The sequence below is a fragment of the Stegostoma tigrinum genome, chromosome 2 (assembly GCF_030684315.1).
Source record: "Stegostoma tigrinum isolate sSteTig4 chromosome 2, sSteTig4.hap1, whole genome shotgun sequence".
In the NCBI taxonomy this organism is placed as follows: domain Eukaryota; kingdom Metazoa; phylum Chordata; class Chondrichthyes; order Orectolobiformes; family Stegostomatidae; genus Stegostoma; species Stegostoma tigrinum.
In genome coordinates, this window is record NC_081355.1 from 58608882 (window position 1) to 58634059 (window position 25178).

Below are 25178 nucleotides of genomic sequence, written 5' to 3' on the forward strand. Positions count from 1 at the left end.
TAAACAATTATTTGAACAAGCAGTAATTGAAGTGGTTGCAAGTGAATTGGAGCCAAGGGATAGTATACAGATGAAGTTAAATGGTAACAAAAAGTCGAATGGCCTGTGGAATAGTGAACAGTTCTTTATGACAAAAGCCTCTGGCCAAAACCATGTAATTAATTCTCAGGCAACTGAATAGCTTAGGGCAGGGAACAAAATAGGAAGGAATGTTTTGATCTCCATCAGCACAGAAGCTGTCTCTTTGTTCACTGCAGGCATTATTGCTATGTTTGCAGATGACGCAATGATAAGTGTCGGGACAGGTAGTGTTGAGGATGTAGGGTGGCTGCAGAAGACCCTAGGCAAGCTAGGACAGTGGGTTAAGAAGTGGCAGATGGAATACAATGTGGGTACATGTGAAATTTTGCACTTTGGTAGAAAGAATAGAGCCATAGACTATTTTTTAAATGAAGAAAGGCTTCAGAAAACTGAAGTACTAATGGACTTGACAGACTTAATTCAGGATTCTCTTAAGGTTAAAATGCACTTAGCAGTTAGGAAGGAGAATGTAATGTCAGCATTACTTTCAAGATGGCTAAAACATAACAGCACAACTCTTCCATTGAGGCTGTATAAGGCTCTGGTCATTGTTCAGGAACATTGTGAGTAGTTTTGGGCCATGCATCTAAGGAAAGATGGAGGAGGGGTTGGAGGGGTTCCAGAGGAGGATTACAAGAATGATCCCAGAGATGAAGGGCTGTCACAGGAGGAGCAGTTGAGGATTCTGGATTGTACTCAATGGAGTTTAGAAGGATGAGGGGGGATCTGATTAAAACTTACAGAATACTGAGAGGCCTAGATAGAGTCGATGTGGAGAAGATGTTTCACTATCTAAGGGTACAGCGTCAGAGTGAAGGGATGACCTTTATAACTGAAATGATGAGGAATTTCTTCAGCCAGAGGGTGTTTAATCAGTGGAACTCATTGCCGCAGAGGGCTGTGGAGGTCAAGTCATTGCCTGTGTTTAAGATAGATAAATAGGTTCTTGATTAGTAAAGTTGATGTGGGAGAAGGCAGGACAACGGAGTGAGACACATATCAGCCATGAACAAATGGCAGAGCCGACTTAATGGGCCATATGGCCTAATTTTGATCCCATATCTTATGGTTTTAGTCAAAACCCACTTTAAACCTAAAGCAAACTCGTTCAGCTTTCCTTCAGCAGTTGTTATAGGCTATGACTTTTAACTGTTAAGTCAGAGAACTTTTATAAACAAACCCTTTCACCTTGTGCCTCTTAAAAACCGAAAGAAACATTCAAAAAATGCTGACTTAAAAACAACAGTCTGTCCAGAATAAGGATCATGGCACCAGCCCACGAATAGAAATCACCAAGCTACCTCCAGTTTTCATTTGCCTATTTTCACAACCTATTTTTCCATCATTGTTTGTTTGCTGGCATGTGTCTGAAAAGGAGAGTTTGTAACGGGCATAGAGTTTTAATTAGTGATATTAAATGCAAGCAGTTTATAATTGATTACCTGTAGCTACAGCCTAAAACCTTGCAATAAATAATAAATAATTCTTGCTAAATACAGAAACCTGGTCTGTGCTTCCTGTTAATGTGGGTCTGAAAATCAGGTAAGTTGGGGAAATTTGTGCACTTATTTTAAAATTTTTAACCTTTATGATGATTCTGGGACAACTGGAACTTGATTTCCACTACACTATCCCAATGAGTCATGCCAATGCAGTGTACACAGGATTCTAAAATACATTTGATAAAATGATGCACAACTGATTTGTATGACTATAACTCATGTAGCAAAAGGGACAGTAGCTATATGAATAAGAAACTGACAGAGTTACAGGAAACAGAGCAGTTGTTAATGAATGCAATGAACAGGAAGTAGTTTAGATTGCAGTGGAGTTCCCCAGGGTCAATACCAGTTCTTTATGGTATATGTTATAATGGTCTAGGCAATGTGACCTCGGTGGCATGTAGTGTGGAAGCATTGTGAACAATGAAGGATTGTGTAGGACGTCAAAAAGACATAAACATGTTGGAAAAATGTGCAGATAAGTGATTGATTATTTTCAATTTGGAAAAAAATATGAGTGATTCATTTTGATAGAATGAAAATGGATAAAAAATATAAAATAACAGTACCATAATAAAGGAACAGAGTATGTGCACAAGCGAGAGTAATTATTGGAACAGGCTGAGAGATGAGTCAACACATCATACATTACTCTAGACTTTACTATAAGGGGCATGGAGTAAAAGAAAAAGAAGGTTATGTTGAATATGTTTAAGATACCAGATTAGCCTCAGCTGGAAAAAATGCATCTGGTTCTGGGCATTGCAATATAGGAAGAATAAGAAGGCGTTAGAGAGTGTGCTTTGAATGTCTAATGCTAGGTAGAATGATGGGTCATTTTTCACAAGTGGTATGCCAGTAATTTAGGCCATCACTGCATATTAAACAGAAATAACTAATCAATTAACACTGTCATCATAAGTGGTCCCTCACAGATGAAGATGACTCTTTTTCACTCTTAGGATGAGTCCACAGGTGGCTATACAGACTGATAAGACTACCACAGGCTCTTTCACACTTGGGACAGGTGGTGGTCATGGAATGGGGTGGAGAAGGTGTTGGTGTGGCAGTATTCTCCTTTCACTGTTTTCTCCTGGCTTTCATTTTCTCCCAATGGCAAGTTTCGAGGTGCTTGAAGGATGTTCCTCCTCCACTTTGGAAGGTCTTGGGCCAGTGATTCCCCGGCATCTGTGGGAAGAGTTCACTTCATCAATTAACACTGTCTTGATCAACCCCATACAGGCCTGAAATACTCCAACACCCCAAAAATATCAGGAACTAATATTGCTTTAGTCACAGAACGCTAGCTGTTTTTCACATTTCTAGCATTATGAAGGTTTGCTTAATTTATAAATACAATTATAACATATTTTATCCAGTGTTCAAAAGCAAAGTTGCTAGGAAAGTTCAGCAGGTCTGGCAGCATCTGTGAAGGAAGAAACAGAGTTAATGTCTTGGGTCTGGTGACCCTTCCTCAGAAGGAAGTTCTAAATTCTGAGGAAGGGTCACTGGACCACAAACGTTAACTCTGTTTTTTCCTTCACAGATGCTGCCAGACCTGCTAAGCTTTTCCAGCAGTTTGTTTTTGTTCCTGATTTCCAGCATCTGCAGTTCTTTCGGTTTTTATCCAGTGTTGTTCACTATTTATTCACCTCATAGTCATGAACACTCCAGTCAGGCAATTTTGTCCATATACAGAAACCGTGAGAAATGTAATTTGTATAAAGAAAGTAGTCCTGGTTTAATTAAGCAAATTTTAAAATCCAATATTGCAATAATTACGGATTCCCTTTGATGAACAAGGAGCTACTTAGAAGAGTTTATGTTCTAGGAAGTTTGGCCCACGGTTTTTACATCTTAGGATCCTAAATATATTGCTAGAATCTGTTGGAGGGAATGAACTTAAGAGTTGCGTTTTGTTATTCCATATATACAGGAGTTAAAATGTAGGGTCAAATCTTCCAAGCTTGGGAGCATTATATGACAGATATTCACAGGAACTCTGTGGAAACCCTGACATGTGAATCTTTGCGGGAATGGTCTGGCAAGACTACATTTCCAATGGAGAGTTTTCCTGCCGTCTGAGATCCTGCGTAAATACCTCTAAATCTGAGCTTGAAATAGAGAGCGGAGGCAAATGTATGGGACTTGCTTTCATAGTTTCCTAGGAGTAGTCAAATGGTCAAATCATGATCTAACACCTGACAAGGTAACACCATACAGTTTCCATTATTTACATAGACATAGAACATAGAACATAGAACAGTACAGCACAGAACAGGCCCTTCAGCCCACAATGTTGTGCCGACCATTGATCCTCATGAATGCACCCTCAAATTTCTGTGACCATATACATGTCCAGTAGTCTCTTAAATGACCCCAATGACCTTGCTTCCACAACTGCTGCTGGCAACGCATTCCATGCTCTCACAACTCTCTGCGTAAAGAACCTGCCTCTGACATCCCCTCTATACTTTCCACCAACCAGCTTAAAACTATGACCCCTCGTGCTAGCCATTTCTGCCCTGGGAAATAGTCTCTGGCTATCAACTCTATCTATGCCTCTCATTATTTGTATACCTCAATTAGGTCCCCTCTCCTCCTCCTTTTCTCCAATGAAAAGAGACCGAGCTCAGTCAACCTCTCTTCATAAGATAAGCCCTCCAGTCCAGGCAGCATCCTGGTAAACCTCCTCTGAACCCTCTCCAAAGCATCCACATCTTTCCTATAATAGGGCGCCCAGAACTGGACGCAGTATTCCAAGTGCGGTCTAACCAAAGTTTTATAGAGCTGCAACAAGATCTCACGACTCTTAAACTCAATCCCCCTGTTAATGAAAGCCAAAACACCATATGCTTTCTTAACAACCCTGTCCACTTGGGTGGCCATTTTAAGGGATCTATGTATCTGCACACCAAGATCCCTCTGTTCCTCCACGCTGTCAAGAATCCTATCCTTAATCCTGTACTCAGCTTTCAAATTCGACCTTCCAAAATGCATCACCTCGCATTTATCCAGGTTGAACTCCATCTGCCACCTCTCTTCACAAGTATATTTCATGTGGTTTGGCTTTAAAAGGATGTGATTATTATGAGTTTCAATAAATTATTTAATTAGTTTCTTTCTGTATGCATTTACTTTATTATAAAATTTAACCCTAAACTTTCATGTTTAAATAAATAATCCTTTCTGTGAATCTGACTTCACCTGGAACAGTCAAACATTTGCAGTTAGTAGCTTTCAATTTAATAAGTGTGACCAAAAAAATATAGCTGCAGTGCCCCACAAATATTTCATGTTTTTGAAGTTTAGCTTTTAAGTGTATTGCTTGATATATGATGCATTCGGGAGACTACTTACATTGCTGCAGACAAGTCTGGGTTTCTGAGTGCTGTGTTTACTGGCAAATAGACTATTTTTCTTAGTTCTTGATTCTATGATTAACAAATTTAGTATTAGACAGGAAGACTGCAGCATTGATGGATTTAAAACAAAAGCAAAGAACCGCATGCTTGGAAATGCACCTTCTAAATTTCATTTTAAAATCACTTTTGGTTCAGCTTTTGTCACACCTGTAATCTGTAAGATCCAGATTATGACCATTTTCTGGATATCTCATGCCAAAACCTTAAATCTATGTACCCAAGTCTTTGCACATTCAACTAATGCTAATAGTTTTTGTCTTCTTACCTAAACCTGTCACAATCTTGTACACCTCTATCATGCCTCACAAACCTTATCGAGTTCTTTGAGGATGTGACTAGAAAAGTTGATGAGGGTCGAGCTGTGGATGTGGTGTATATGGACTTCAGTAAGGCATTTGATAAGGTTCCCCATGGTAGGCTCATTCAGAAGGTCAGGAGGAATGGGATACAGGGGAACTTAGCTGTCTGGATACAGAATTGGCTGGCCAACAGAAGGCAGCGAGTGGTAGTAGAAGGAAAATATTCTGCCTGGAAGTCAGTGGTGAGTGGTGTTTGACAGGGCTCTGTCCTTGGGCCTCTACTGTTTGTAATTTTTATTAATGACTTGGATGAGGGGATTGAAGGATGGGTCAGCAAATTTGCAGACGACACAAAGGTTGGAGGTGTCGTTGACAGTATAGAGGGCTGTTGTAGGCTGCAGCGGGACATTGACAGGATGCAGAGATGGGCTGAGAGGTGGCAGATGGAGTTCAACCTGGATAAATGTGAGGTGATGCATTTTGGAAGGTCGAATTTGAAAGCTGAGTACAGGATTAAGGATAGGATTCTTGGCAGTGTAGAGGAACAGAGGGATCTTGGTGTGCAGATACATAGATCCCTTAAAATGGCCACCCAAGTGGACAGGGTTGTTAAGAAAGCATATGGTGTTTTGGCTTTCATTAGCAGGGGGATTGAGTTTAAGAGTCGTGAGATCTTGTTGCAGCTCTATAAAACTTTGGCTAGACCGCACTTGGAATACTGCGATAATAAAATGTGAGGCTGGATGAACACAGCAGGCCAAGCAGCATCTCAGGAGCACAAAAGCTGACGTTTCGGGCCTAGACCCTCTGATGAAGGGTCTAGGCCCGAAACGTCAGCTTTTGTGCTCCTGAGATGCTGCTTGGCCTGCTGTGTTCATCCAGCCTCACATTTTATTATCTTGGAATCTCCAGCATCTGCAGTTCCCATTATCTCTGATACTATTTTAACTTGGAATACTGCGTCCAGTTCTGGTCACCCTATTATAGGAAAGATGCGGATGCTTTGGAGAGGGTTCAGAGGAGGTTTACCAGGATGCTGCCTGGACTGGAGGGCTTATCTTATGAAGAGAGGTTGACTGAGCTCGGACTTTTTTCATTGGAGAAAAGGAGGAGGAGAGGGGACCTAATTGAGGTATACAAGATAATGAGAGGCATAGATAGAGTTGATAGCCAGAGACTATTTCCCAGGGCAGAAATGGCTAACACGAGGGGTCATAGTTTTAAGCTGGTTGGAGGAAAGTATAGAGGGGATGTCAGAGGCGGGTTCTTTACACAGAGAGTTGTGAGAGCATGGAATGCGCTGCCAGCAGCAGTTGTGGAAGCAAGGTCATTGGGGTCATTTAAGAGACTGCTGGACATGCATATCGTCACAGAAATTTGAGGGTGCATACATGAGGATCAATGGTCGGCACAACATTGTGGGCTGAAGGGCCTGTTCTGTGCTGTACTGTTCTATGTTCTATAACAAGGTGTAGAGCTGGATGAACACAGCAGGCCAAGCAGCATCACAGGAGCAGGAAAGCTGACGTTTCGTGCCTAGACCCTTCTTCAGAAAAAAAGATTTTTTTCTGAAGTGTCCAGGCCCGAAACATCAGTATTAAGTCGGCCACGTTTCTCTTTCCCTTCTGCCAAGCTGCAACACCTCAGACTTTCCTGTATTAATTTCACTTGCCATTTGTATTATTGTTTCTATTTCCTAATCTATACTTGTTGCAGTTGATTTAAACATTCTTCAACATTTTCGAGATCTCCACGTTTGGTGTAATTGACAATGCAAAAGATCAATGAAGTCATTGAAAGTGCTGCTCCATCAATTGCTTCCTGATCAATTTACATTGCAGTAATTACACACTGCAGGCTTAGGTTCTGGTAGTCCTCCATTGCTGTCATCCAACCTTTCCTAGTCTGATGCTGCCTCTTCACATTTCTGTTCCTCTTCTTTCTCCTATACTTGTCATGTTGTAGCAAACAATGATGCACGTCACAATATCTGGGTCATATTGTAGGGAGCTCCACAGTTATCATGGCATCTGAATCTTTAACTCAAAATGCCAGAACCATTTCCTTTTGACTCAAACAAAGTTAGTATTAGAGAGGATGATGTCAGCATTCATGGATTTTAAAAAAAGCAAAGCAAGATGTTTTTTAGTGGTCCTATAGATATCACCATATCTGTGTTGCTTAAACACATGGAATCAGTAGTTAGCAATGTTCCCCACATGCGGGTGCTCTCAGATTTCACAATCAGCTTGCCTGGATCTCTGGCGCCCTTACAGCTGTAAAGAAAATTAGAGGCAATGCCGATAGCTCGGGAAAGGAATCTGAAGTTGGATCAAAGAAAACAGCTTTTTTTTACTGTTTAATTGGAAGCAGTAGAAATTTCTCATGATATTAAATGAGTGATCTGATATTGTAGTAACAGTCAGTGAAGTGAGCAAGTTCACATTTACCCATACTATATTCCATCCATCAAATTTTTATCTACTTACCTAATTGTAAATTTCTCTTTGCAGACTTTCCATTTCATCTTAACAACTTACTTTCCTAACTATCTTCATCAGTAAATTTAGCTTATGTACTTTTCGTCTCCTCATCCAAATCATTCATATAGATTGTAAACAGTTGAGGACCTAACACTAATCCCTGTGACACTTCACTAATGACAGCCAGCTAACACAAGAATTATGTTTTTATCCATACATTTGCTTCCAATTAGCTGAATATGATAACCCCATACCAGAGGCACTCATCTTATGCAACTATCTTTGATGTCAGATCTTATCAGATGTTTCTTTGAAATCCACGTATAACATATCCTCTATCCACCATAGATGTTACTACAACAAATAACTCACAAAGATTAACTAAAATTAGGGGATAAGGTGACTTCTTCATCTTAGTGGAAGGCAGTCCCTCCCTTGGAAGTTGCTAGCCTGATCTGCAGCTCTGATAGTCCTGGGAACCATGACAGTTCAGTAGTGGACAATGCAGGGTCTGTGACCAGTCTGAGCATGAAGAATCATATGGATTCTGGACCGTTGGGTGGGGAGAGTTTGGTGACCTGAGGGAGGGGATGAGAGGTATTGAGGGATGAATATCAAAGTCCACATGGAGAGGAAAGAAGGCACAATTATTTGGGATGCTGCCCTTGAAGTGTAATGAGAACCCTTCTGGGATATTTCATTCCCTCAGTCCTGCACTTGTAAGAACTTTATTTAAAAAAAGGGCTACCACACTCATAACCTGCTCAAATGTACAATGGCAATGGTATGGTAATATTAGATTAGATTCCCTACAGTGTGGAAATAGGCCCTTCGGCCCAACAAGTCCATACCACCCCTGGCAGCATCCCACCCAGACCCATCCCCCTATAACCCACACACCCCTGAACATTACAGGCAATTTAGCAAAGCCAATCCACCTAGCCTGCACATCTTTGGGCTGTGGGAGGAAACTGGAGCACCTGGAGGATACCCACGCAAATATGGGGAGAACATACAAACTCCACACAGACAGTCGCCTGAGGCTGGAATCAAACCCGGGTCCCTGGCACTGTGAGGCTGCAGTGCTAACCACTGAGCCACCGTGCTGCCCCAATTGATCCTTAATTATTTATTTCGCTGCCTGTCCACTCTTCTTACTATGGGATTGAACGTTGTGGTGAGTGAGAGGGTGGTGGCTGGGCACCTGCTTTATTTAATGTGCTCCTCTGCTGAAAATTCTCACCATAATGCTCAACTATTGTAAATGGTGTGTAAGTAGTGAAAAAGTGAATGTGGTGCCAATCAAATGGGCTATTACATCCTGAATGATGTCAAGCTTCTTGAATGTTGTTGGAGCTGCACTCATCCTGTCAAGTAGGGAGCATTCCATCACACTCCTGACTTGTGTCTTGTAGATGGTAGACAAGCTTTGGGAAGTCAGGAGATGAGGTACTTCATAGAATCATCGAATCCCTACAGTGTGGAAGCAGGCCATTCAGCTCATCGACCAACCAAAGAGCATCCTATTCCGACCCACCCCCTACCCTAACCCTGTAACTCTGTATACTTCCCATGGCTAATCCTCCTAACCTGCACATCCTTGAACAATGGGAAATTTTGTATTGCCTATCCTACTAACTTGCACATCACTGGACTGTGGGAGGAAACTGGAGCACCCAGAGGAAACTCATGCAGACACAGGCAGGATGTGCAAACTCCACATGGCTTCCCAAGGATGGAATCAAACTCGGGTCACAGGTGCTGTGAGGCAGCAGTGCTAACCACTGAGCCGCCTGGGATTTCTTGAATCTGGCTTGCTCTTGTAGCCACAGCATTTATATGGCTATTCCATTTCAACTACTGCTCAGTGGTAAATCCTGGGACGTTGATAATGGGGGATTCGGTGATGGCACTTCTGGCTGATTATTGCAAATGCTTCATCTTATCTTTTTCACTAAATGTGTAGGGCTCCCCCACATTGAGTATGGTGATATTATGGACATTCTTTCTCCAATGAGTTGCTTAATTGTCCACCAGCATTCATGACTGGGTGTGGGAGGACTTCAGAGCTTACATCTGATCCTTTGGTTGTGAAGTTGCTTAGCTCTATCACTTGCTGCTTATGCTGTTTGGCATAAACGTGTTGAAAATTACAGAGATGTTACTGCACAGAAGGAGGTCATTTGGCCCATTATATCAGCACCTGCTCTTCAAATGAGCATTATTACCTTGTGCCAATCCCCTACTTTCTCTCCATACCTTTGCACATTACTTCTATCTGTAAAATCATCCAATATCTGTAGGGAGTGCCACCCTGGTTCACTGTTTACTTGCTGCCTGCTTCTGAGATTGGGCTTATATGTGTAACGTGGTGTGGTGGAAAACACTGGAAACAGATGTTTCAGAGACCAAGAAAACTCTGATTTTATTGAACAAACAAGCAAAATTAATATATTTACAAAACAAGAAAGTGAATATCAAATTGAAATCACAGCCAACCCCAGACCACACCTACCCCGTCTCTGACTGAGACTGTCTCCCAGTTAATTAATACAGTGGGTAAAATAAATACAATGGATGACTGTTGCTATACTATAGGGAAAAAGGGAGAGAGAGAGAGAGTGTTACCTGTTCTAATCCACTTCCCTTCCTACACTGTTGATCCCAACCCCCCCTTGCCTGTCCATGACTGGCCCAGCTGGGTTAGGGGTCTCAATGACCTTAGGCTCACCCTGGTGTGAAAACCATGATTTCGTCTGGCTCTGTCTGTAGTCACTTGCTGTAGATGGGACTCCATGAAGGGCCACAGATACCGATAACAGTCAGTCGGACGGTGTCTGTCGATGCGGCTGGATGCATGGGACCAGCCTGGTGAGTACCCTGGTTTTTCTCCACCTCCTGGTGGTTTTGTGAGTGGGTTGTTGTTGCGGCTGGTGGAGAATGTTGCTGGCATTTTCCCGGTTAGTGTGTCATATCTGAGGATGCCACTGTACATCGAGTAGAAGTTCATAGTTAGGTTTCAGTAGTTGGTTTTACTGTACTGGTTCTGCGATGCCCCACTCACAGTGTAGGATTCTCACTCTCTTTTCTTGCTTCTCTCTTCTTTTCCTTTGCTTTTCGCTGCACCTTCCACTTCACTGTTTCTCTTGTGCTGGGCTTGGGGTCTCCAGTTAAACCCACTGCAGGTTCACATTTCTCTTGCCGACCTGAGAACTATTGTTCCTCTTTTCAGGACTGAAAAGGTTTCCTGAGTACTGAAGTGAGTGATAATCAATTTTTGCTTGGAAAGAATGATTTTGATGGGTTTAGCATGTCCAGTATTTCCCTTGGACGGGTATCTGTTCAGTTAGCATAGTGGTGTGAAGGTTCCAAGTTGAAACAGGTTTGCATATAACACGATGGTGTGGCATGTTCAGTAACTTTGTGCCTGAGCACTGATTTGGTAATGAATAGGTCGATATCTGTGTAGGCTCCAGAGGGCCTGGAATTGTTGAGGTTATTTATTTACTGCAGACTGGCTTGCATTGTTTTAGCTGAGGCATGAATGGGAGGTTTTCCTTTTGGTTTCACTTACCTAGCCCCTGTCCCAGACATCTGCCCCAGGGCTTGTATATTCCCCAGTTTGTTCCGGCCAGCCTTTTCCTGGCTCAGTTGCAGCCCCTGGTTCCTGGAGTCCCAGTGACTTTAATCTAGTATACTATAATTCCCATAACTTCTCCCTTGAGAGGGTTTTTAAGTCCAGGGTATGTCTAACAACTGATGGAGATGTCTAACAACCTTACATGTCCTCTTGAATGCCTCCACTGAACGTGCCTCCCCTCCAGGCAGTACAGTCCAAACTCTAACTATTTGTCATATGAAAAAGCCTTTCTTAACTTGCGTTTGCTTTTTTTTGCAAATCACTTTAAATCTGTGCCTAGACCCTTCATCAGAGAGGGGGATGGGGTGAGGGTTCTGGAATAAATAGGGAGAGGGGGGGGGCATACCGAAGATGGAGAGAAAAGAAGATAGGTGGAGAGAGTATAGGTGGGGAGGTAGGGAGGGGATAGGTCAGTCCAGGGAAGATGGACAGGTCAAGGAAGTGGGATGAGATTAGTAGGTAGCTGGGGGTGCGGCTTGGTGTGGGAGGAAGGGATGGGTGAGAGGAAGAACCGGTTAGGGAGGCAGAGACAGGTTGGACTGGTTTTGGGATGCAGTGGGTGGAGGGGAAGAGCTGGGCTGGTTTTGTGGTGCAGTGGGGGGAGGGGACGAACTGGGCTGGTTTTGGGATGCGGTGGGGGAAAGGGAGATTTTGAAGCTGGTGAAGTCCACATTGATACCATTAGGCTGCAGGGTTCCCAGGCGGAATATGAGTTGCTGTTCCTGCAACCTACGGGTGGCATCATTGTGGCACTGCAGGAGGCCCATGATGGACATGTCATCTAAAGAATGGGAGGGGGAGTGGAAATGGTTTGCGACTGGGAGGTGTAGTTGTTTGTTGCGAACTGAGCGGAGGTGTTCTGCAAAGCGGTCCCCAAGCCTCCGCTTGGTTTCCCCAATGTAGAGGGAGCCACACCGGGTACAGTGGATGCAGTATACCACATTGGCAGATGTGCAGGTGAACCTCTGCTTAATGTGGAATGTCATCTTGGGGCCTGGGATAGGGGTGAGGGAGAAGGTGTGGGGGCAAGTGTAGCATTTCCTGCGGTTGCAGGGGAAGGTGCCGGGTGTGGTGGGGTTGGAGGGCAGTGTGGAGCGAACAAGGGAGTCACGGAGAGAGTGGTCTCTCTGGAAAGCAGGCAGGGGTGGGGATGGAAAAATGTCTTGGGTGGTGGGGTCGGATTGTAGATGGCGGAAGTGTCAGAGGATGAAGCGTTGTATCCGGAGGTTGGTGGGGTGGTGTGTGAGAACAAGGGGGATCCTCTTTGGGCGGTTGTGGCGGGGGCGGGGTGTGAGGGATGTGTTGCGGGAAATGCGGGAGACGCGGTCAAGGGCGTTCTCGATCATTGTGGGGGGAAAGTTGCGGTCCTTGAAGAACTTGGACATCTGGGATGTGCGGGAGTGGAATGCCTCATCATGGGAGCAGATGCGGCGGAGGCGGAAGAGTTGGGAATAGGGGATGGAATTTTTGCAGGAGGGTGAGTGGGAGGAGGTCTATTCTAGGTAGCTGTGGAAGTCGGTGGGCTTGAAATAGACATCAGTTACAAGCTGGTTGCCTGAGATGGAGACTGAGAAGTCCAGGAAGGTGAGGGATGTGCTGGAGATGGCCCAGGTGAACTGAAGGTTGGGGTGGAAGGTGTTGGTGAAGTGGATGAACTGTTCGAGCTCCTCTGGGGAGCAAGAGGCGGCGCCGATACAGTCATCAACGTACCAGAGGAAGAGGTGGGGTTTGGGGCCTGTGTAGGTGCACAAGAGGGACTGTTCCACGTAACCTACAAAGAGGCAGGCATAGCTGGGGCCCATGCGGGTGCCCATGGCCACCCCCTTAGTCTGTAGGAAGTGGGAGGTGTCAAAAGAGAAGTTGTTGAGGGTGAGGACGAGTTCGGCTAGGCGGATGAGGGTGTCGGTGGAGGACTGGTCGGGCCTGCGGGACAGGAAGAAGCGGAGGGCCTTGAGGCCATCTGCATGCGGAATGCAGGTGTATAGGGATCTGTGCCCTCTGGTTCTTGATCCTTTGATGAATGGGAACAGTTTCTCCCAATTTACTCCATCTAGCCACCTCGTGCTTTTGAAACCCTCAATCCCCTCTTAGCCTTCTTCTCTCTAGGGAATTAGAACAATTTTTAACTTCACCAGGCTGAAACCTTGTTTTTTGGTATGCTTGGTACTACTCCTGGTGCGCCTCCAGCACCATTCATTGAGCCAATGTTCGTTCCCCATTGAGTGGAGAATATATTGGGCCACAGCTTGCAGATTGTGCTGGGACTAGAATTCTGCTGTGCTGATCGTCCGCAGTGTCTCATTGCTGCAAAGTCTTGAGTTGCTAGATATGGTGGAAACCTATCCCATTCAGCATGATGGCAGTGACCTACAACACAACGGAGGGTAACCTTAACATAAAATTAGGACTTTGTCTCCACAAGGATGCTGCAGTGGTCACTTGTACTGGCACTGTCATAGATGGATGTATCTGCACCAAACATATTGGTGAGGACAAGATCATGCATGCTTTTCCTTCTTGTTGGTTTGGTCACCATCTGCTGCACACACAATCTTGCAGCTTTGTCATTTAGGACTCTGTTATCTATTATAGGTCAACCAAGCTGGCAAAGTGTGGAGCTGGATGAACACAGCAGGTCAAGCAGCATCTTAGGGGCACAAAAGCTGATGTTTTGGGCCTAGACCCTTCATCAGAAAAGGTGAAGGGTCTAGGCCCGAAACATCAGCTTTTGTGCTCCTAAGATGCTGCTTGGCCTGGTGTGTTCATCTAGCTCCACACTTTGTTATCTCGGATTCTCCAGCATCTGCAGTTCCCATTATTTATTTGGTTGACCTATAGTTGAGCTATACTACCTCCAACAGAGGTTGAATGTGGAGACATACAAATTCCTTAGCTCACACATCTGTCTATGTGTGTGTGTGCATGTGTGGTGGGAGATGGGGGGTGGCAGTCTCACTGGATGTGGTAATCAGCAGGAATTTCCAGTTCATGTTTGACCTGACGCCATGAGACTTCATCAGGTCCAAAGTCAATATTGAGGCCTCCCAGGGCAACTCACTCCCACAGCACTGCCATCTTTGATGGGTCTGTCGTGCTGGCGGGATAGTCCCAGGAATGGCGATGGTATTGTCTGGGACAGTGTTGGTAAGGTTTGATTCTGTGAGTATGACAATGTGAGACTGTTGCTCAACTTGTTGGTGAGATAACTATCCTAATTTTGGCACTAGACCGCAGCAGTTATTGAGGAGAAACCTGCAGGGTTGAGAGGGATTAGTATTCTGTTGTCATTTCTAGTTAATGCCAGATGGCTTGATTCCTTGTTTGAGACCTTTAAGCAGTTTGGTACAGTTTGCTAGGCCATTTCACCACATCTCTGTGGATCTGGTGTCACATGTTGATTAGACCAGGTAAATACAGCAAATTTCCTTCTCGAAAGTCAATTACTGTTTTTTTTAGAACAACCAACATTAGTCTCATTTTTGAATTCCAGATTTTTAAAGTTCAAATTGCACCATCTGTCACAGTGGAATGCAAACTTATGTCCATAGCATTGCCTGGTTATCTGGACTAAAGATAACTGTAAAGTCACCATAGTCTCAAGGGACCATTGGCTTCTGTCTCATTACACAGAGATGACTGGTGGTGGTTTAACTTGATAGTCACCACATCCTAGTTAAGAGCAGAAGTTAAGACGCAGAGTCCTTCATGCTAAGCTCAGCTGATATAGGAATTGAACCCACACTATTAGCATCACTCTGCATCACAAACTAGCCATCCAACCTCCCCAGTAAAGGTACCATAGACCAAGAGGATCATAGGGCTGCTCTCTCATTAGAGAGAGATACAACTGCTGGTGAGTTTAACTTAAGGTTCATTAAACCTCAGGCAAGAGGCACGTTTAAGGTGGTGGAGCCAGTGTGGGAAATGAACCCATGCAGTTGGCATCACTCTGCATTGCAAACCAGTCATCATGCCAACTGAGCTAACTGACCCCAGATACATAGTCCAACATAATGCCACTATGACATCGTTACCCAAAATAAAAGTGATAGATAAGAGCACTTAAAAAAATACCACCAGCAATGCTTTTGGAGATAGTAGGAACCATAGGAACCCTGCAGCCCAATATTATCAATGTGGACTTCACAAGCTTCAAAAATCTCCCCTCCCCCTACCGCATCCCAAAATCAGCCCAGCTTGTCCCCTCCTCCCACCTCAAGTCCCACCCCCATCTCCTACCTACTAACCTCATCTCGCCCCCTTGACCTGTCCATCCTCCCTGGACTGACCTAGCTCCTCCCTAACTCCCCACCTACACTCAACTTTACTGGTTCCATCCCTGCCTCTTTGACCTGTCTGTCTCCTCGCCACCTATCTCCTCCTCCATCCATCTTCTATCTGCCTCCCCATCTCTCCCTTTTTATTTCAGAACCCCCTTTCCCTCCCCCATTTCTGAAGAAGGGTCTAGGCCCGAAACGTCAGCCTTCCTGCTCCTCTGATGCTGCTTGGCCTGCTGTGTTCATCCAGCTCTACACCTTGTTATGCCAGCAATGCTTTTGCCTGATTTTGGGAAATCAATGAGAGGGCCACTGAAAGAGCACTAATGTCTTCCTTGAAGCCAGCCCTATATAATCATTGAGGCAAAACTCCTGCAAAATCACCTACAATGGAGTGGTCAGTGTCAAGATGCTGAAAAGCATCTCTTCCACTAGATCTTGTTTTCTCAACAATCAAGTGGCCTGTGTTTCAAGAGAGGAGGAAGCAAATCCTCCAAACACATACTGAATGCTCCTTAAGTCTAGCAGTAATGCTGTTAATAATTTGAAGAAGCTTGCTATGAATTGTACAAAATAGCAACAGCTTGTCTATTAAGCTGCAACATGCTTTGATTTCAAGTACATTTATGATGAGGTAGATTGGAGCAAAGAAGAAGAGGAAGCAATCTTACATTCTGGATCCCAATAGCTTTTGGGACATGCTGTCCCATTATGCCCAAAGATCTGTGCATTGAGAGTTAGCCTATTCATCCACATGAAGACCCAGAGCACAAACATGTGACCTTAAGTAGACATCATCCTTGAATAGAGGGCAGCTGATAACAATGAATAAATTAGTTCCTGGGACCAGTGGCCTGTCCTATGATGAGTGGTTTTCTGGAAATTAGAAGACTGACAAACTGATTTTACCAAAACATACAAGATTCTGAAACTTGACAGGCTGGAACCTATTGAGGAATTTATAAGCCAGGGCCACAGCCTCAGGATATGGGTTTTTCATTTAGGACTGAGATAAGGAGAAATTTATTCTCTCAAGATGGTTGTGAATGCTCCATCAATTTGTATATTCAAAGCTGGGATAGTTAGAGTTTTTGCCTCTCAGGGAAAAGTGGACAGGAAAGCGCAATTGAGGCAGGAGATCATGATTATACTGCATGGCAGAGTAGGCTTTAGAAGACATATGGTCTACTCACATTTAACATGTTCTTATAAGGCAGTTAAGGTAATCAGTGGATCCACATTGAATATTGGTCAATCAGGATTAGAGACTGAGAACTTGAGAAATTGAAAGAGTCTGAGATTGACCATGCGAAGTTGAAGGATAGGAATTGGAAACAAAACAGATAGAATCTTTCAGTTTGGTGACAAATGTGGGGAAACAGCACCAATATAGCCAAAATGTAACGTAAAAAGAAGTCAGGGAGGAGACTTGAATAAGACTGGAAAAAACTTATCCACATGTCTCAAAAATGGTAGGCTTAGCTTGGATATATTTGGATTCCAACAGCAACGCTTCTTGTTTGGATTAAAATGAGTATGTTATGACAAGGTTAGGAGGAAAATCGGCTCCCCTCTTCTCCGGCACCTGCAATCTGACCCCACAACCAAGGATATATTTCCCTCCCCACCTCTATCTGCCTTCCAGAGGAACCACTCTCTTTGAGGCTCCCTCATCTGCTCCACACTCCCCACAAGCCCCACCACCCCGGCACCTTTCCCTGAAAACACAGTAAGTGCTATACCTGCCCCATACCTCCCACCTCACCTCCATCCCAGGCCCCAAATAAACCATCCACATCAGACAGATGATAATGGGAACTGCAGATGCTGGAGAATCCAAGATAATAAAATGTGAGGCTGGATGAACACAGCAGGCCCAGCAGCATCGCAGCTGAGATGCTGCTGGGCCTGCTGTGTTCATCCAGCCTCACATTTTATTATCTCACATCAGACAGATGTTCATCTGCACATCTGCTAATGTGGTCTATTGAATCTGCTGTTCCCAATGTGGCCTCCTCTACATCGCTGAGACCAAGCGGAGGCTCAGAGACTGCTTTGTACAGCACCTGCGCTCGGTTCACGACAAATGACAACACTTTTCAGTCGTGAACTACTTCAACGCGCCCTCTCACTCCGTGGACAACATGTCCATCCTGGGCCTCTTCCAGTGTCACAATGATGCCACTGGAGGAGCAGCACCTCGTATTCTACCTTGGGAGTCTACAATCCAATAATCTCAATGCGGACTTTACAAGCTTCAAAATCTCCCCCCTTGCCCCAACTTCATCCCATGACCAACCCTCCCTCTCATCCTCACCTCCATGATCTGTCCATCTTCTTTCCCACCTGTCCACTCATCCCACCTCATTGACCAAACCCCACCATTGCCTATCTGCACTCACTATCACCACCCCACCCACATTCCCCAGCCCCATCCCTCCTCTTTCTATTTATTTCAGAGTCCCCAACCCCTACCCCATTTCTCAAGAAGAGTACCCACCCGAAACATCAGCTTTCCAGTTCCTCTGGTGCTGCCTGGTCTGCTGTATTCCTCCAGCTCTACACTATGTTATCTCTGACTCCAACATTGGCTGTTCTTACTATCCCCTCTTTTCAACACCCTTCCTGTTGGGACATACCTTTTTTAAAGCACACAAACAATCACACTTCAATTAAAACTCAATTAACAAGATTAAAACAAAGGTGCCAATTCCAAGTCTTCTTTAGTGAAAGAAGATTTTAAAACTACTATTCCAAAAGAGTAATAAAATGCCACATCAGGAGATACAAATGTATAGATAATAACTTCAAAAAAAGGGGCAAGGATATATTCTACAAACAAGGAAGATAAAGGGCAAGTGGAGTTTCAAAGTTCTTCATATCCTTGAGTTACAACATTTAAACCAAGTCCATGTCTGTTTAATTGGTGCATTGTTCCTTGTCAGCAATTAAATCATACAGTCCTCAGTGTTTGACGAATGGGTGCTTTCCCAACTGGCTTTTCACTGGGCACTTTTTTAAGAGCTGATAAGGCACAGGGAAAGTGAGAGAGCAGAACTTTCCAGTTTTGTTTTGCTACTCAAAAGCAGATGCTGAAATGGGGTCTGCATGTGTATTCCAGAGTCTGTCTTCATTGTTTTTCTAAAATGAACACTCCACAGTCAACTTTTCATCTCCCAGTAAGAGAACTTTTCATATAAGTATGAATTAAATAAGATGTGGATTTCCTGACAATGTCTTAGATGTCTGGTTTCACTGTCTTTGGATGAAGTGGTAATTTTAATATAGAAGATGCAGCAGGAGATCATGATCATACTGAATGGCAGAGTAGGCTTTTAGAGACATATGGTCTTGTCATACGTATCATGTTCTGAAAGGCAGTTATGGGAATCAGTGGACCTATATTCAATATTGGTGATCACGATTAGAGACAGAGAACTTCAGAAATTGAAGGAATCTAAGGCTGACTATGTGAAGTTGAAGGGTAGGAATTGGAAAAAAAACAGATGAAACTTTCCAGTTTGGTGGGAAATATAGGGGAACAGCACCAACATAGTCAAAATGTAACAATTTAGCCAATTGCCTCAATATGTGATCAGATAATCATAGCAGCCATTTCAGTTGAGTATTTGTCTTCTTTAAACGTCACTGAAGTTCATGAAAGTCTTGAATATTAAATCAGGTTATGGAAGTTAAATATTGATAGTCAATATTTACTGTTATTGTAACAAATAAAATGAAAGGAAATGTAATTGAATGTGCGAACAGGTCGTGGTGGTGGATGGGGTCTCCTGGACCTTCATTCAATTAAGAAGCCTAGAGCTCCATGACTATCTTAGGTGGTAATGAAGGAGTCAAAGAATTGATGTCCACGATAAAAAGAAATTGCTTAAAGCTAGGAAGATGTACACTGGCAAAATGTCAGAGGTATTGGAAGAGTTATAGATATAGGTGAGGACAGGCTAGACATGGGGGAAAAAATGAAACTGAGAGAGGAAGAAATAATTTCTGTGAGACAGAACAGACTCAACAGGGTCATCCAAGAAAGTTCTACTTGTGGATCTTGGAAGGGATCAGAACAGGGCTAGGTGGGGCTTGTCTACGGTGAGGGTATAGTTTTAGAGGGAAGAGCTCTGAAGGTGATGAGGTTTGCGTCAGTCTTGGAAACAATAGCTTGATATTTAGCAGTAGGGTCATGAACTAGGGAGAGGAAGAATAAAGTGTCAGTGAGTTGCCATTTAGTCTATGGTAGATAAAGATTGGTTCAGTGAATGACAGCAGGATTGGCCTTGTCAAGTAACAATAGATCAATTAGTACAAAACCATCAATATACCAATATTTAGGGGTCAATACTGAGCACTAAAAGGGTGATGAAAGGCCACGGCAGAGGTTTAAAAAAAATCAAAACTGAAACCCACTCTGTCAAGTGTACATCTGTAGACATTTCTACAGGGTGTGGGATGCATGCCATGCTGTGTCATGTTTTGAAGAAATAGGACACATTATAGCATTTAAATCAGACTCCTGCTGTGCACTTAAGAGTCTGAATTAAGGATAACAATTGCTGGCCAGATTTCCCAGCTCTTGGCAGCCAAACAGAGCCAGGAACAGCTGGCTACAGACGATGTGTTTTTTGAGCACATCCTGTGGGCCAGAAGGAAAAAGAATGCTCCCCCAGTACCTCAATCAAATCTTCTGCTCAATGTAGTCTTTCTTTATTACCACAAACTGCTGATCCCCAGTAGTCCTGACCCTCCTGCCAAATAACTCCACTCCCAATTCTATTAACCCGTGTTCTGCCAACCTACCCCTTCTAATCTCCAGTCCTAGATCCCATGAGTTTTCAAAAGCCCCTCCAATTTCCTCAAAGTTTTCCTCCTGATTGATAGACTCTTCCTCCTCCCCCCCTCCATTAACTCCTAAAAAACAGGGACTGCTGGTTTTCCTGCCTTGCAGCTGGTCAGACTTTCAATTTTCATAATGACCAAATGAAATAAAAATTAAATTTAAAAAAAGGGAATGAAATGGTCCTATTAAAATTGGATGAGGCATGGCAACATTGTGGTAACGTAAAGGACTAGTAATCCAGAAGTGAGAGTTAATGCTCCAGTGACATGTTCAAATCCTACCACTAGAACAATGGGACATTTCTGAACTGAAATGTCAACTTTCCTGCTCCTCTGATGCTGCCTGGCCTGCTGTGTTCCTCCAGCTCCACACTGTATTGTCTCATTAATAATTGAGTTGACCAAGTCCTAAACACCAAACCCACAATATTAAGTCTCTGGCAAGGCATAGAGTCATACAGCATGGAAACAGATCCTTTGGCCAAACTCATATGCGCCAACCAGGCATCCCAAACTGACCTAGTTCCAATTGCTAGCATTTGGCTCATATCCCTTCTTATTCATATACCCATCTGGCCAGCAATTGTACCCACTTCCTCTACGTCCTCTGGCAGTTCATTCCATATGTGCATAACAACCGTTTGTATGAAAAAGTTATCCCTTGGGTCCTTTTTAAATCTTTCCCCTTTCAGCTTAAATGCCCTCTAGTTTTGGGCTCCCACATTCTAGCAAAAAGGGCCTTCGTTATTCACCCTTTCTGTGCCCCTCATGATTTTAGAAAGCTCTATAGGGTGATCCCTTGGCCTCCAACATTCCAGCAAGAAAAGCTCCAGCCTATTCAGCCTCTCTCTATAACTCAAACTTTCCAGTCCTTGGAACATCCTTGTAAATCCTTTCTGCACCCTCTCAAGTTTAACAACAGCCTTCCTATAGAAGGGTGACCACAGTATTCCGGAAGTCACTTCACCAAAGTCCTGTACAGCCACAACCTGACATCTCAACTCCATACTTAACATTCTGACCAATGAAGGCAAGTGTGCCAAATGCCTTCTTCACCACCATGTCTACCTGCGAAACCACTTTCAAGGAACTATGCACCTACACTCCCAGGTCTCTTTGTTCAGCAGCATTCCTTAGTTCCTACCACTGACTGTTTAAGTCCTGTCCAGGGTTGCCTTCCCAAAATGTAATATCTTGCATTTATCCAAATTAAACTCCATCTGCCAATCCTCTGTCCACTGTCCCATTTGATCAAGTCGTGTGTGACCAACATAAGAGACACAGCTACTTCACTTTTCTCCATCGCGATAGTGGGGGCACAATACATCTGTCCGTGACAGTATTGGTCGGGAGGGTCACCAGACCTGAAACGTTAACTCTGACTTTTTCTTCACAGATGTTACCAGACCTGCTGAGCTTTTCTAGCAACTTCTGTTTTTGTTCCTGACCACTATACATGTTTGCATAATGAAGCCCCTCCTTCATACTGAGGTTACTCTCCTTTCTGTTGAATATTTTATTTATTTGTGGGATGTGGGAGTTGCTGGCCAAATGAACAATTATTGCCCATCCTTAATTAGCATGCATGGGTGGTAGAGAAATGCTGTCTTCAGTAGGAATACTCACAACGTTGCTAGGAGAGGTATTCCAGGATTTTGACCAACTGTCAGAAAAGTAATTCCCACTTAATGTGGTTTGTGAGCTGGAGGGGAATTTGCAGGTATTGGTATTCCAGTGGGTCTTCTAGGTAGGAAAAGTTGTAGGTTTGGATGATACTCCAGAAGGAACCTTGGTGAGTTACAGCAATGCATCATGTAGACAGTGCACATTACTACAACTGTGCATCAGTGGAGAATGGAGTGAATATTGAAGGTGATGACAGAGTGTGAATCAAGTGGGTTGTTTTGCGTTGGATGGTGTCAAGCTTCTTGAATGTTGTTGGAGCTACCCTGATTCAGGCAGGTTGAGAATATTCCACTGCACTCCTGACTATGCCTTGTGGATGGTTGTTAGGCATTGGGGAGACAGGAGGTGAGTTGCTCTCTGCAGAAGTCCAAGCCTCTGACATGCTGTTATAATCAGAGCACCTCGTTCAGCGACAACCCCAGGATGTTAATAATATGGATTTTCGTAACATTAATGCCATTGAACATCAAGTGGTGATGGTTAGATTCTCTCTTGTTGGAGGTAGTCATTGTTTGACATTTGCATAGCGTGAATGTTACTTGTAACTTATCAATCAAAGCCTAGATGTTGTCCAGATCTTGCTACATATAGATGTGGACTGTTTCCATATGGTGCTGAATATTGTGCAATCAATAGCAAACATCTCTATTTCTGACATTATGATGAAGGAAAATTCATTGATAAAGCTATTGAGGATGGTTGGACCTAGGGCATTATCCGGAGGAACTCCTGCAGGGATGTCCTGGAGCTGAGATGACAGACCTTCAACAACAGTTATTTTCCTTTGTTGCAGAGATAGTAGGAACAGCCGATGCTGAAGAATCTGAGATAACAAGGTGTAGAACTGGATGAACACAGCAGGCCAAGCTGCATCAGAGGAGCAGGAAAGCTGATGTTTTGGGTCTAGAGTCTTCTTCAGAAGGGTCAGCTTTCCTGCTCCTCTGATGCTGCTTGGCCTGCTATGTTCATCCAGCTCTAAACCTTGTTATCTCTATTTTCCTTTGTGCTAGCTATGACTTCAACAAGTAGATAATCTTTCCTCTCATTACCATAGATTTCAGTTTTGCTGGAGTTTCTTTACAATAATACTTGGTCAAAGGCTGACATGATGCCAAGGACAGTCACACTCATCTCACCTTTGGAGTTCAGCTTCTTTGTTCACGTATGGACTAAGGCTGTAATAAGCTGAATGGCCCTGGCAGAACCCAAAATAAGTGGCAATGAGCTGGTTATTTTTAAGTGACAGTGACAACACTGTTGATAAAACCTTTCATCCCTTTAATGTTGATTAAGCGTAGAATGATAGGGCAGTAATTGGCTAGGTTGAATTTGTCCTGCTTTTTTGAAGACTATTCATGCCTGGGCAATTTTCCAAATTGTTGATTAGATGTCAGTGTTGTAGCTGTATTGGAAGAGCTTGGCTGGCAGAACAGCTAGTTCCAGAGTACAAGCTTTCAGTACTATTGCTGGAATGTTGTCAAGGCTTACAACCTCTCTACGTTCTAGTGCCTTTTTGATAACGTTGAGTAAAATCTGTTGGCTTAAGACAGGGATCTTTGATGCAGCTAACCTCAGGAAAAGGCCAAAATGGATCACCCACTTGGCATTGCCAGTTGGGGATAGATATAAATACTTCAGCCTTTTTGTTTGCGCTGTGCTGAGCTCCCCATAGTTGATGACAACATTTGCGGATACTTCTCCTCCTGTCCACCACAATGCACCAAATGGATGTGACAGTACTGCAGAACTTAGATCTGAAGGTGGTTTTGGGATGTCTATTGCATGCTGCTTCCCCCAGTTAAAGTGAAAGTAGACCTGTGTCTTAGCTTCACCAAATTGACATGTCAATTTTAGGCAGGCCTGATGCTGCTTCTGACATGACTTCCTAAACTCTTCATTGAATCAAAGTTGATCTCCTGGTTTAATAGTATTAGTAGAATTGGGGACAAGCTTGGAAATGAGGTTACAGATTGTTACAGAATACAGTTCCCCTGCTGCTGATGGTCTTGCAAATGTGAAATTTTTGAGTTGATCTTTTTAAAGTCTGTCCCATTTAGCACAGTGCAGTACCACACAACATGATGGAATGTATCTTCTTTGCGAGGAAGGGACATCATCTCTACAAATTCTGTGCAATGGCAATTCCAGCTGACACTATGTTCAACATTTGTGTCAAGTGTGGATGAGGTCAAATATGCTTATTTCTCTGATCCAGTCTAGCGGTCTTTAAGACTCAGCTAGCTTGGTCAGTGGTGCTGGTACCAAGCCACTCTTGGAAATAGATGTTGAAGTCCCTCATCAGAGTACACTCTGTGTCCTTGCTACCCTCAGTGCTTCCAAGTAGTGTTGAACATGGAGGATCACTGATTCATCAGACAAGGTGGGACCTTGTCAGTATATAGTAGTCAGAAAGATGTTTCTTTGCCCATACTTGAACTGATATCATCGGATTATTTGGGGTCCATAGTTAATGTTGAGGACTCCCAAGGGAACTCTCTTCCAACTCTATATCACTGCGATACTGCCTAAGACAGGTCTATCCTGCTGTTTGAACAGGACATGTTTAGGAATGGTAATGGTACTGTCTATGTAAAGGGCCATTTATGTTACCTTTTGAACAAGACACTGGAAATGGAGATTGGACATTGCCATATAACTAAAAAGTGCCAGGAGGGATTTAATTTTAGCAAATTGAAGGCCAAGTGAGATAGTGTAATGTGCAGCTGATTTGCAATTTTAGCTACAAAAGCATGTTACTTTCAGAGTTAATAGGTAGATATCTCATGTGACAGTGACAACAGAACTCTGAGCTGAAGAAACTCGAACTTGCAAGAGCCTTTTAAAAATGCAGTCTCACAGATCTATTAGACAGTGCACCCTAAATGTATGTACTGAGCATGTTCAAAGGTTATGCAATAAGATTAAAAAATAAAGTTG

The 25178-nt window shown here is 43.5% G+C and overlaps 1 long non-coding RNA gene across 1 annotated transcript in view; it reads right to left on the bottom strand.

The window, feature by feature from the left end:
- LOC125446792 (uncharacterized) overlaps window positions 1-25178 on the bottom strand; it is a 32738-nt gene that overhangs the window by 3979 nt on the left and 3581 nt on the right. The window contains exon 3 of the long non-coding RNA XR_007246468.2: window positions 2517-2771. This is a non-coding gene — a long non-coding RNA (uncharacterized LOC125446792). The remainder of the gene's footprint in view (window positions 1-2516; window positions 2772-25178) is intronic.